Genomic DNA, 11,246 nt, shown 5'->3' with positions numbered 1-11,246 from the left:
AACTGGAATAAAATGGGGTGGAAGGATGGCACAGAAAGCACCAAAGTAAGAGCCTAGTTCTGTATGAAATAGAAACATAGAAAATAGGTGCAGGAGGAGGCCATTCGGCCCTTCGAGCCAGCACCGCCATTCATTGTGATCATGGCTGATCTTCCCCAATCAATAACCCGTGCCTGCCTTCTCCCCATATCCCTTGATTCCACCAGCCCCTAGAGCTCTATCTAACTCTCTCTTAAATCCATCCAGTGACTTGGCCTCCACTGCCCTCTGTGGCAGGGAATTCCATAAGTTCACAACTCTCTGGGTGAAAACGTTTTTTTTCTCATCTCAGACTTAAATGACCTCCCCTTCATTCTCAGTGTGTGGCCCCTGGTTCTGGACTCGCCCCACATTGGGAACATTTTTCCTGCATCTAGTTTGTCCAGTCCTTTTATACTTTTATATGTTTCTATAAGATCCCCCTCATCCTTCTAAACTCCAGTGAATACAAGCCTAGTCTTTTCAATCTTTCCTCATGAGACAGTCCCGCCATCCCAGGGATCAATCTTGTGCGCTGCCTCAATCACAGGGGTGTCCTTCCTCAAATTAGGAGGCCAAAACTGGACATAATACTCCAGATGTGGTCTCACCAAAGCCCTATACAACTGCAGAAGAACCTCTTTGCTCCTATACTGAAATCCTATACTGAAATGGTGAGAAAAAAAAGCCATGTGCATTATTTAGCATCTTCCGAGTCATCAGTCCAAAGTGCTGCATGACTGGTTGATTATCCTTGAAATCTAGAGATGATCCTCATGCACACAAATGCAAAATGGCTATTGATGTTCCCACTGACAGAAGGATCTACAGGAGGCGCTGCCTCAAAAAGGTGGCCAGCATCCAGAGACCTACCACTGGGAAGAAGGTACAGGAGCCTGAAAACTGTGATCTCTAAGTTCAAGAACAGCCTCCTTCCAGCCACCATCAGCCTCTTGAACACTACACAACACTGACCTCATCACCTATGGTCTTCTACAGACTATGTATGTGGTTCCACAACGGACTTGAGTTTTATAAGATCATGAGGTCATAAGTGGTAGGAGTAGAATTAGGCCATTCGGCCCATCAAGTCTACTACACCATTCAATCATGGCTGATCTATTTCTCCCTCCCAACCCCATTCTCCTGCCTCCCCCCCAATTTTGCACTATCATGGTCTGGATACTGAATATTACTTATTATTAAATGTATTGTATTATTGACAATTTTATATTTATTTGTTGTGTCATTGTGTTAATAGGTCTGTAAAAAGCAAGTAAGAATGGTATTCTTCCATTGCCAGTACATACGACAATTAAACACTCTTGACTCTATAATGCTACCTCACACTACATTTTGAGTCCAGACATAGAAACATAGAAACATAGAAAATAGGTGCAGGAGGGGGCCATTCGGCCCTTCAAGCCTGCACCGCCATTCAATATGATCATGGCTGATCGTCCCCAATCAATAACCCGTGCCTGCCTTCTCCCCATATCCCTTGATTCCACTAGCCCCTAGAGCTCTATCTAACTCTCTCTTAAATCCATCCAGTGATTTGGCCTCCACTGCCCTCTGTGGCAGGGAATTCCACAAATTCACAACTCTCTGGGTGAAAAGTTTTTTTTTCTCACCTCAGTCTTAAATGACCTCCCCTTCATTCTAAGACTGTGGCCCCTGGTTCTGGACTCGCCCAACATTGGAAACATTTTTCCTGCATCTAGCTTGTCCAGTCCTTTTATAATTTCATATGTTTCTATAACATTGCCCCTCATCCTTCTAAACTCCAGTGAATACAAGCCTAAATGATTTAGAGATAAATATGAATTAGTAAACACTAAATGCTCCTGATACTGATAGTGCTGGACTCGGGAAAACCACAGGTTATTAATTATTAAGCTACTCCAGCACTCTGTGTCTTCATTCATATAGTTTAGTTTAATTTAGTTTTGTTTAAAGATACAGCTCGGAAACAGGCCCTTCAGCCCATCGAGTCTGTGCCGACCAGTGATCCCCACACACTATTACTATCCTACACACACTAGGGACAATTTACAATTTTACCAAGGCCCTACTAACGTGTACGTCTTTGGAGTGTGAGAGGAAACCGGAGCACCCGGAGAAAATCCATGCAGCCATAGGGAAGAACGTACAAACCTCATCCAGACAGCACCCATGGTCAGGATCGAACCCGGGTCTCTGGCGTCGTAAGGCAGCAGCTCTACTGTTGTGCCACCGTGCTGCCCTAATGTTCTAATTTCAGTATCTCCACATTGGGGTGGGATACAGGGACAAACAGATCTCCCTGAGAGTGGAAAGAGTTAATAGGAACCACACCACTTCACATGGTGGGTGTATGGAATTAGCTGCCAGGGGAGGTAGTGGATGCAGGTACAATAACACATTTAAAAGACATTTGGACAGGTACATGGATAGGAACGGATATGGGCCAAACGCAGGCAAATGGTGCTAGCTTAGATGGGCCATCTTGATCAACATGGACGTGTTGGGCTGAAGGGCCTGTTTCTCTGCTGCATGACTTTATGACCTTTTAGAGCTGATTTCATTCATGCTTTTGTTTCCAGAAATGGTCCCTTGGATGAGGAACTACTGTCCTAAGGAAAGACTAGAGGCTGAGACTGTTTGTACGTTCAAACTCCAGGACGTCCTTTTCAGGTGCAGATATACGGATGGGAAGGGTTAAGAGGGTCATGGGCCAAATGCAGGCAAATGGGACTAGCCCAAAATACTAACGGTCGGCGTGGGCAAGGTGGACCAAAGGTGTACAGTGTGGCATGGTGGTAGAGTTGCTGACTCATTGCACCGGGGACCTGGGTACGATCCTGACCACGGGTGCTGTCGGTATGAAGTTTGCACGTTCACCCTGTGACCTGCGTGGGTTTTCTCCAAGGGCTCCGGGTTTCTCCCACACTCCAAGGGCATCGAAGTTTGTAGGTTGCATGGCCGGTAAAATTGTAGATTGGCCTTAGTGTGTGTGGGATAGTGTTAGTGTGCGGGGGTCGCTGGTCCGTGTGGACTCGGTGGGGACAAAGGGCCTGTTTCCGCGCTGTATCATTAAACTAAAATACAGTTCTATGGCTCCAGCAACAGCAGCCTCAGAAAGGAGGTGAGGAGGAATTTCTTTAGTCAGAGGGAGGTGAATCTACTGAATTTATTGCCACAGTCAGTGGATATTTTGAAGGTGGAGATTGACGCGTATGGGTGTCAAGGGTTATGGGGAGAAGGCAGGAGAACGGGGTTGAGAGGGGAGGGATAGATCAGCCATGATTGAATGGTGGAGTAGGCTCGATGGGCCGAATGGCAAACTTCTACTCATAAGACCTGTGCATTTATCAACTCATCTTTGGTTCCTGTGTGAAAGATCGTAGTTTAGTTTAATGCAACATATTGAATGGGTGAAGGGAAATATGTCAGGACAGCGTGTAATTTTAATCTCATGACTAAGTCCTGTTTGTGGAATGTTAGCTGACTATTCACAGTAACATCTCTACCTGTAACAGTATCATTTTACTTGGGATGCAATAGATTTGCTTACACCTCCGACTATACACTGGCAACACTGAACAATGTATATGCAAAGTTATTCATTGCTTCTGCAGTTAGTTTCGTCCTTTTTGCATTGCGTTTAATTGGTTTGTTATCTTGTCCAAATGTTTGTTTTAGTTTTTGGAAACCACTGGTTGCCGACCAAAAAAAAAAAAAGCCCCTGGGGTTGAATGAAGGTCCTTCCCTTTAATTAAGCCGGTTGCTGCTGCCATGCAAGTGTATGAGGTGTTGCCGTGCTCCTATTCGGAGAGGCAGCGTTGCAGTGGTACTCCAGTGTGACCGACACAAGGCGCTGGGAGCCGGGCAGTAGAGGCGAGCTCAGTCGTCTTGCATGCTGTTATTCGGAGTTACTTCGGCTGCTTCTGCAGGTATTTGGCACATTGTGGCAAGTATTTCCACCTTAATGCAGCTGTTAGACGCGTTTATTGGTGCATTTCCATTCTCTCGGGAAAGATCGTTCGTGCAATTAGCTGATGTTCAAGTGGTGGCATTGAAAGGTTGCGAAGTTGATGCTGCCTGACCCACTGAGTTAATCCAGTGTTTTGTGTCTGCCCTCGATGTTTAACCAGCATCTGCACTTCTTCATGCACTCTTTGTAAGCCAGCCTTTTTGTTTGTTGGATCTCGAGTCAAAACTGAAACTTAGATAGAGGCGAAACACAAGGTGCTGGGTGAACTCAGCGGGGCAGGCAGCGTCTGTGGAGGTGGTTGGACAGATGATGTTTCAGGTTGTGCCGTGGTCATCCTGACACACACTGGAGTTTGATGCACTCATGAGTTGTAACATCAACTGGGAGCTAATCCATTCTCTCCCGGTGTTCGGGTTAAGGGGCGAGGGAGGTGGAGGAATGGGGAGTACACAAGGCGCTGGGGGAACTCAGCGGGGCAGGCAGCGTCTGTGGAGGATATGGACAGGTGATGTTTCAGGTCTGGGTGCTGCCTCAGACTGATGGAGGGGGTAGGAGAAGGAGAGATTGTGGGAGAGACGGCTTTTCAGATGGGGGAGGGGGGGGGGGAGACTATTTTTACTTTGAAATGTTTATATAAAGCAAGTAACTGCAGGAGCCTGCTAGGGAGAAGGCAATTCTGGATTGGGTGTGGAGTGCAATGAACCGGATTTGATAAGGGAACTCCAGGTATAGGAACCTCTCGGAGATACCAACCACAATAAGACAAGATTCAACCTGCAATTTTGAGAGGGAGAAGATGCAATCGGATGTGTCGGTATTGCAGCTGAGCAAAGGGGACTACAGAGGCTTGATGGAGGAACTGGCCAAAGTTGACTGGTAAGGGACCCTAACAGGGATGACGGTGGAACAGCAATGGCAGGAATTTCTGAGAATAATTCAGAAGATGCAGGATCTGTTCATTCCATAAAGGAAGAACGATTCTAGCGGGAGAAAGAGGCGACTGTGGCTGACAAGCAAAATGAAGGACAGTATAAATCTAAAAGATAAAGCGTATAACATTGCAAAGATTATTGGGAACCCAGAGGATTGGGAAGATTTTAAAGAACAGAAGGCAATGTGAGGAGAAAAGATGAAATACAAAGGTAAGCTAGCCAATAATATAAAAGAGGATAGCAAGAGTTTCTTCAGTTATATAAAGAGTAAGAACGAGGCAAGAGTGGACGTTGGGCCGCTGGAGAATGATGCAGGAGGAGTGATAATGGGGAATAAAGAAATGGCAGAGGAGTTGAATAACGTTTTTGCCTCAGTCTTCACAATGGAAGACACCAGCAATGTGACTGCTATTCAAGAGAGTCAGGGGGAGGAAGTTAGAGGAGTGGCTATTACTAAGGACAAGGTGCTTGGGAAGCTGAAAGGACTGAAGGTGGATAAGTCACCAGGATCAGATGGACTGCACCCTAGGGTTCTGAAAGAGGTGGAGCTGGAGATTGTGGAGGCATTAGTTGTGATATTTCAAGAACCACTAGAGTCAGCAGTGGTTCCAGATGATTGGAAAATTGCCAATATTACCCCCGCTGCACAAGAAGGGAGCAGAGCAGAATAGTGGGAACTATAGGCAGGTTAGTCTGACTTTGGGGGTTGGTAAAATTTTAGAGTCCATTATAAAGGATGAGGTTACAGAGAACTTAGACGTTCATGATCAAATAGGCCAAAGTCAGCATGGCTTTGTGAAAGAGAGGTCTTGCCTGACAAATCTGCTGGAATTCTTTGAGGAAGTAAATAGCAGGACAGGCAAAGGAGAGTCAGTGGATATTGTTTACCTAGAATTTCAGAAATCCTTTGATAAGGTGACACACGTGAGGCTGCTAAGGAGCCCATGGTATCCAAGGGCAGACTCTAGCGTGGGTAGCAGGTTAGCTGGATGGCAGAAGGCAAATAGTGGCAGTAAAGGGGGCTTTATCTGGTTGGCTGCCAGTGACTAGCGGAGTTCCGCAGGGCTCGGTGCTGGGGATGTTACTCTTCACGTTGTATATTAATGATATGGATGAGGGGATTTACGGCTTTGTAGCCAAGTTTGCGGATGGTATAAAAATAGGTGGAGGGGCAGCTACTGTAGAGAAAGCAGAGACACGGCAGAAGGACTTGGACAGGTTGGGAGAGTGGGCAGGGAATTGGGAAATGGAATATAGTGTAGGAACATGTGGAGTCATGCATTTTGGTAATAGGAATAAAGAAGTAGACTATTTTCTAGAGGGGGAGAGAATCCAGAAATCGGAGGTGCAAAGGGACTTGGTGCAGGATTCCCAAAACGTTATTCTGCAGGTCGAATCGGTAAAGAAAGCAAACGCAATGCTCATTAGGACAGGCAGGCGATATGTACCTGCTGGACCTTTTCAACCGTGATTGCTTCCTTGGCACTGGTGTTTCTGACCCCATCCCACAATGAACTAGTTGGTCCAGACTCATCAGATCAACAAGCAGTTTAAACAGCCAGACACTAATTGGAAAGTACCAGGGCCTTGGCAGCAGAACATATGACTGAGGTTTGAATATTTGATGCAGAGGAACATGAGGCAAACATTGTCACCCTCTCACAACCTCATCTCCCTCCTCTGGGAATAGGAGGCTTCAGAAAACCAAACGCTGCCTGTCCATTCCCTCCACAGATGCTGCCTGACCCGTTGAATTACTCCAGCACTTTGTGTTTTTCTCTGGATTCCAGCATCTGCAGTTTCTATAATTCATCTCTGATTGAAAGGGTGGCATCTAGTTGATGCAATTCCCTGTGGTTTTATAATCATAGAGTATATTCAGCCAAGTATTGTGAGCAATTTTGGGCCCCATTATCTGAGGAAGGATATGCTGGTGCTGGAGTGGGTCCAGAGGAGGTTTACAAGAATTATCCCAGGAATGAGTGGGTTAACATATGATGAGCGTTTGACTGCACAGCCTGTACTCACTGGAGTATGGAAGGATGAGGGGGGACCTCATTGCAACCTACTGAATAGTGAAAGACTTGGATAGAGTGGATGTGGAGTGGATGTTTCCACTAGTGGGAGAGTCTAGGACCAAGGATCATAGTCTCAGAATAAAAGAACATTCCTTAGGTTTGTAGGTTAATTGGCTTGATAAATGTAACAATCGGCCCGTATACATTGTCCACCTTCCAGTATAGTCCTTGTGGACTCTTCGGAGGTGATGACCACAAGGTTCAAGGTACAAGGAAGGAGATGAGATGAATTTCTTTAGTCAGAGGATGGTGAATCTGCAGATTTCATTGCCACAGAAGGCTGTGAAGGCCAAGTCAATAGACAATAGACAATAGGTGCAGGAGGAGGCCATTTGGCCCCTCGAGCCAGCACCGCCATTCAATGTGATTATGGCTAATCATCCCCAATCATGCCCCGTTCCTGCCTTCTCCCCATATCCCTTGACTCCGCTATTTTTAAGAGCCCTATCCAGCTCATATGAGGATATCCAAGTCATATGAGGATATTTTTAAGGCAGAGATAGATAGATTCTTGATTAGTACGGGAGTCAGGGGTTATGGGGGGAAGGCAGGAGAATGTGTTGGAGAGGGAAAGACAGATCAACCATGATTGAATGGTGGAGTAGGCTTGATGGGCCGAATGGCCTAATTCTGCTCCTATCACTCATCCATGTCATCCAGAGGGCACTCTTCTGTCCAAATCCCATCTCCCAGGAGTTGGGCCTTATCCTTCTATGCCTGAATGATTCAAGTATTGATCTCATCAATTCATCACTGAGAGTGACACAGTGTTGGCCACTCTTTAGCGCAGGCCATTCCAAGTACTTGCCACTCTCTGGATGATAGAAGGTCTCCCTGTCAATTGCCTCTCACCTGTATCCACCTATCACTTGCCAGTCTTTGTCCACCTCCACCTCTTTTCCAGCTTCTTCCACTACAATCTCTACTACTAATTCTTTACTACAATCAGCCTGAAGAAAGGTCCCAATCCAAAATCTAGTCTATCCCTCCATAGATGCTGCCTGGCCCTGCTGACTTACGCCAGCACTTTGTGCTTTGCTTAAGATTCCAGCATCTGCAGTTTCTCTTGACTCCAGCTGCGACCTGCGAGAATGAGAATGGGAAAAATGTTCCAATCATCAACATGGTAAATGGACAAAAGGCACAAAGGTCAGGCAGCATCTGTGGAGAACATGGATAGATGACGTTTTACAGAGTGCTGGAGTAACTCAGCGGGTCAGGCAGCATCTGTGGAGAACATGGATAGATGACGTTTCACAGAGTGCTGGAGTAACTCAGCGGGTCAGGCAGCATCTGTGGAGAACATGGATAGATGACGTTTCACAGAGTGCTGGAGTAACTCAGCGGGTCAGGCAGCATCTGTGGAGAACATGGATAGCTGACGTTTTACAGAGTGCTGGAGTAACTCAGCAGGTCAGGCAGCATCTGTGGAGAACATGGATAGGTGACGTTTCACAGAGTGCTGGAGTAACTCAGCGGGTCAGGCAGCATCTGTGGAGAACATGGATAGGTGACGTTTCACAGAGTGCTGGAGTAACTCAGCAGGTCAGGCAGCATCTGTGGAGAACATGGATAGGTGACTCAGCGGGTCAGGCAGCATCTGTGGAGAACATGGATAGGTGACGTTTCACAGAGTGCTGGAGTAACTCAGCAGGTCAGGCAGCATCTGTGGAGAACATGGATAGATGACGTTTCACAGAGTGCTGGAGTAACTCAGCGGGTCAGGCAGCTTCTGTGGAGAACATGGATAGATGACGTTTCACAGAGTGCTGGAGTAACTCAGCAGGTCAGGCAGCATCTGTGGAGAACATGGATAGGTGACGTTTTACAGAGTGCTGGAGTAACTCAGCAGGTCAGGCAGCATCTGTGGAGAACATGGATAGGTGACGTTTCACAGAGTGCTGGAGTAACTCAGCGGGTCAGGCAGCATCTGTGGAGAACATGGATAGGTGACGTTTCACAGAGTGCTGGAGTAACTCAGCGGGTCAGGCAGCATCTGTGGAGAACATGGATAGATGACGTTTCACAGAGTGCTGGAGTAACTCAGTGGGTCAGGCAGCATCTGTGGAGAACACGGATAGGTGACGTTTTGGGTCGAGACACTTCTTTAGACTGATGCGTAAATGGGCAGATGTGTACTTTCTCAATCTGGCTACGTGGCTTAAAATGCTCTTCATGCTTCCCACCCATTGACTTAAAGACATCCAATGACCATGTGTTATCAGGCTATTTAAAAAAAATTTGATCCTGCCCAACATTAATTTAAAAAAGCTGATTCTAAAATTATAACCCAAAATTTTAAACCCTGAATATCTTCAAGTATATCAGCCTCCTTTATGGTATTTTGTTCTCTAATTCAAAGACTGACGTGGAATTTTTAGAATTCTATTCCTGCTCAGATTTGACATGTGTAAATGTAGTGATCTTGGCTTGCTGCCTATTGGATTTTTATTACCAAGGGCAGTGCTGTTTCATCTGTAATGTGGCATCAAAGGTTTAATGCTGCTATTTTGATTCTAATTGAAGACTTTGGCAGTGGGAAAATATTTTAATATGTTTTCAATATTGTCAGCATGGCTGCAATTTGCCATCGCAAGCAAGATTATATCCAATTATACTTGATTTTGAAGCTCAAGGATTTTAGTTTAGCTGAATTTTCTTCTTCACTATGTAGAATCTCAGAATAGGTGACTAGGCAGACTGTTCTGACACAAAATGCTGGAGTAACTCAGCGAGCCAGGCAGCAACGCTGGAGAACATAGATAGGTGACATTTTGGGTCGGGATTCTACTTCCTTAAGAACCCTCCTGAAGAATGGTCCCCACCTGAAACATCACCTATCCATGTTCTCTAGCGATGCTCCAGCACATTGTGTTTTTCCTTGGCAAACCAGCATCTGCAGTTCCTTGTTGCTGTTGGGAAATGAGTGGCCTGTATTGCCAATGACAAGCCAACATGTGGAGCCATTGGAAACTGATTGGGAAACTGCTATACAATTTTGTGCAGCTCTGAAGTACATGATCAGCAAATGCACTCGGAACATGTTACAATTGTCGTACAGAAGTAGCTGGGAAGTCATTCTACATTGCCACAGTAGTGTCAGGGTTGAGAGGTCACATCCTTTTTTGCAATGTTGCAATTTGGGGAAATGCACACTGAGGGACAATTGCTTTGTTGAACATATATGAAAATGTCATGTTAATATAACATGGACTGTAAGGAAGAGTACTTTTAAGCATGCAGTGCTTTGGATCAAAAATTACTCTGGGCAGATACCTATGAATCTTTGTGACAGATTTATATTTGCATAAGCTAATGCCAGTCAACGTCCTTGTTATAAATTAATAGTTCTGGTAAAATTTGGAGCACTTTTAAAACCCTTCTTTTTTTCCACAAAATGGCGGCGTAAGTTGAGATTTTTAGTTCAAAGAGGTATAATATTTGTTCTGAATCTGCTGCTGATCAGATAGACACAAAATGGTGGAGTAACTCAGCGGGACAGGCATCATTTCTTCTTTATGTTTATGTTTACAAATCCTGTCCCGCTGAGTTACAAAACGGGCTTGCCCCCACCTACATCAAAAGTCTGCTACCCACCACACCACCTCCAGGTCCCTCAGATCGGCCAACTTGGGGTTACTGACCGCGGTCTAGGCATAAGCTCAGGGGTGACCGCGCCTTTGCGGTTGCAGCTCCTAGACTGTGGAACAGCATCCCCCTTCCCATCAGAACTGCCCCCTCCATCGACTCTTTTAAGTCGAGACTTAAAACTCATCTTTACTCTCAAGCCTATCTTGACGTCCTCTGAGGGAGGGCTATATGTATGTATTTATGTATGTACTTCATCTATGAACCAATGTTGTATAAGGTTAGTACCTCCACCAATGTAAAGCACTTTGGTCAACGAGAGATGTTTTTTAAATGTGCTATAGAGATAAAAGTAACTTGATTTGACTTAACTCTGGAGAGAAGGAATGGGTGACATTTCGGGTCGAGATCCTTCTTCAGATATATATGAGGCTTACAACCTGATACCAGAAGAGGTGTATGCCTTTTCTACTCGGATCCACCTCTGCTCTGCTACCCCTCGCTGTTTTCTCCCCCTTGCTTTCCATATAACCATATAACAACCATATAACAATTACAGCACGGAAACAGGCCATCTCGGCCCTACAAGTCCATGCCGAACAAATGTTTTTCCCCTTAGTCCCACCTGCCTGCACTCATACCATAACCCTCCAT

General features: G+C 45.6%; 1 protein-coding gene across 1 annotated transcript in view; it reads left to right on the top strand.

Moving 5' to 3' along the window:
* Positions 1–2,074: 2,074 nt before the first annotated feature.
* gpr156 (G protein-coupled receptor 156) overlaps positions 2,075–11,246 on the top strand; it is a 47,518-nt gene continuing 38,346 nt past the window's right edge. The window contains 1 exon segment of the mRNA XM_055644301.1: positions 2,075–3,953. The gene's annotated coding sequence lies outside the window, so the exon portion shown is untranslated.

Source organism: Leucoraja erinacea, chromosome 13 (assembly GCF_028641065.1).
Source record: "Leucoraja erinacea ecotype New England chromosome 13, Leri_hhj_1, whole genome shotgun sequence".
In the NCBI taxonomy this organism is placed as follows: Eukaryota; Metazoa; Chordata; class Chondrichthyes; order Rajiformes; family Rajidae; genus Leucoraja; species Leucoraja erinaceus.
This window is presented reverse-complemented; position numbering and strand designations above follow the sequence as displayed.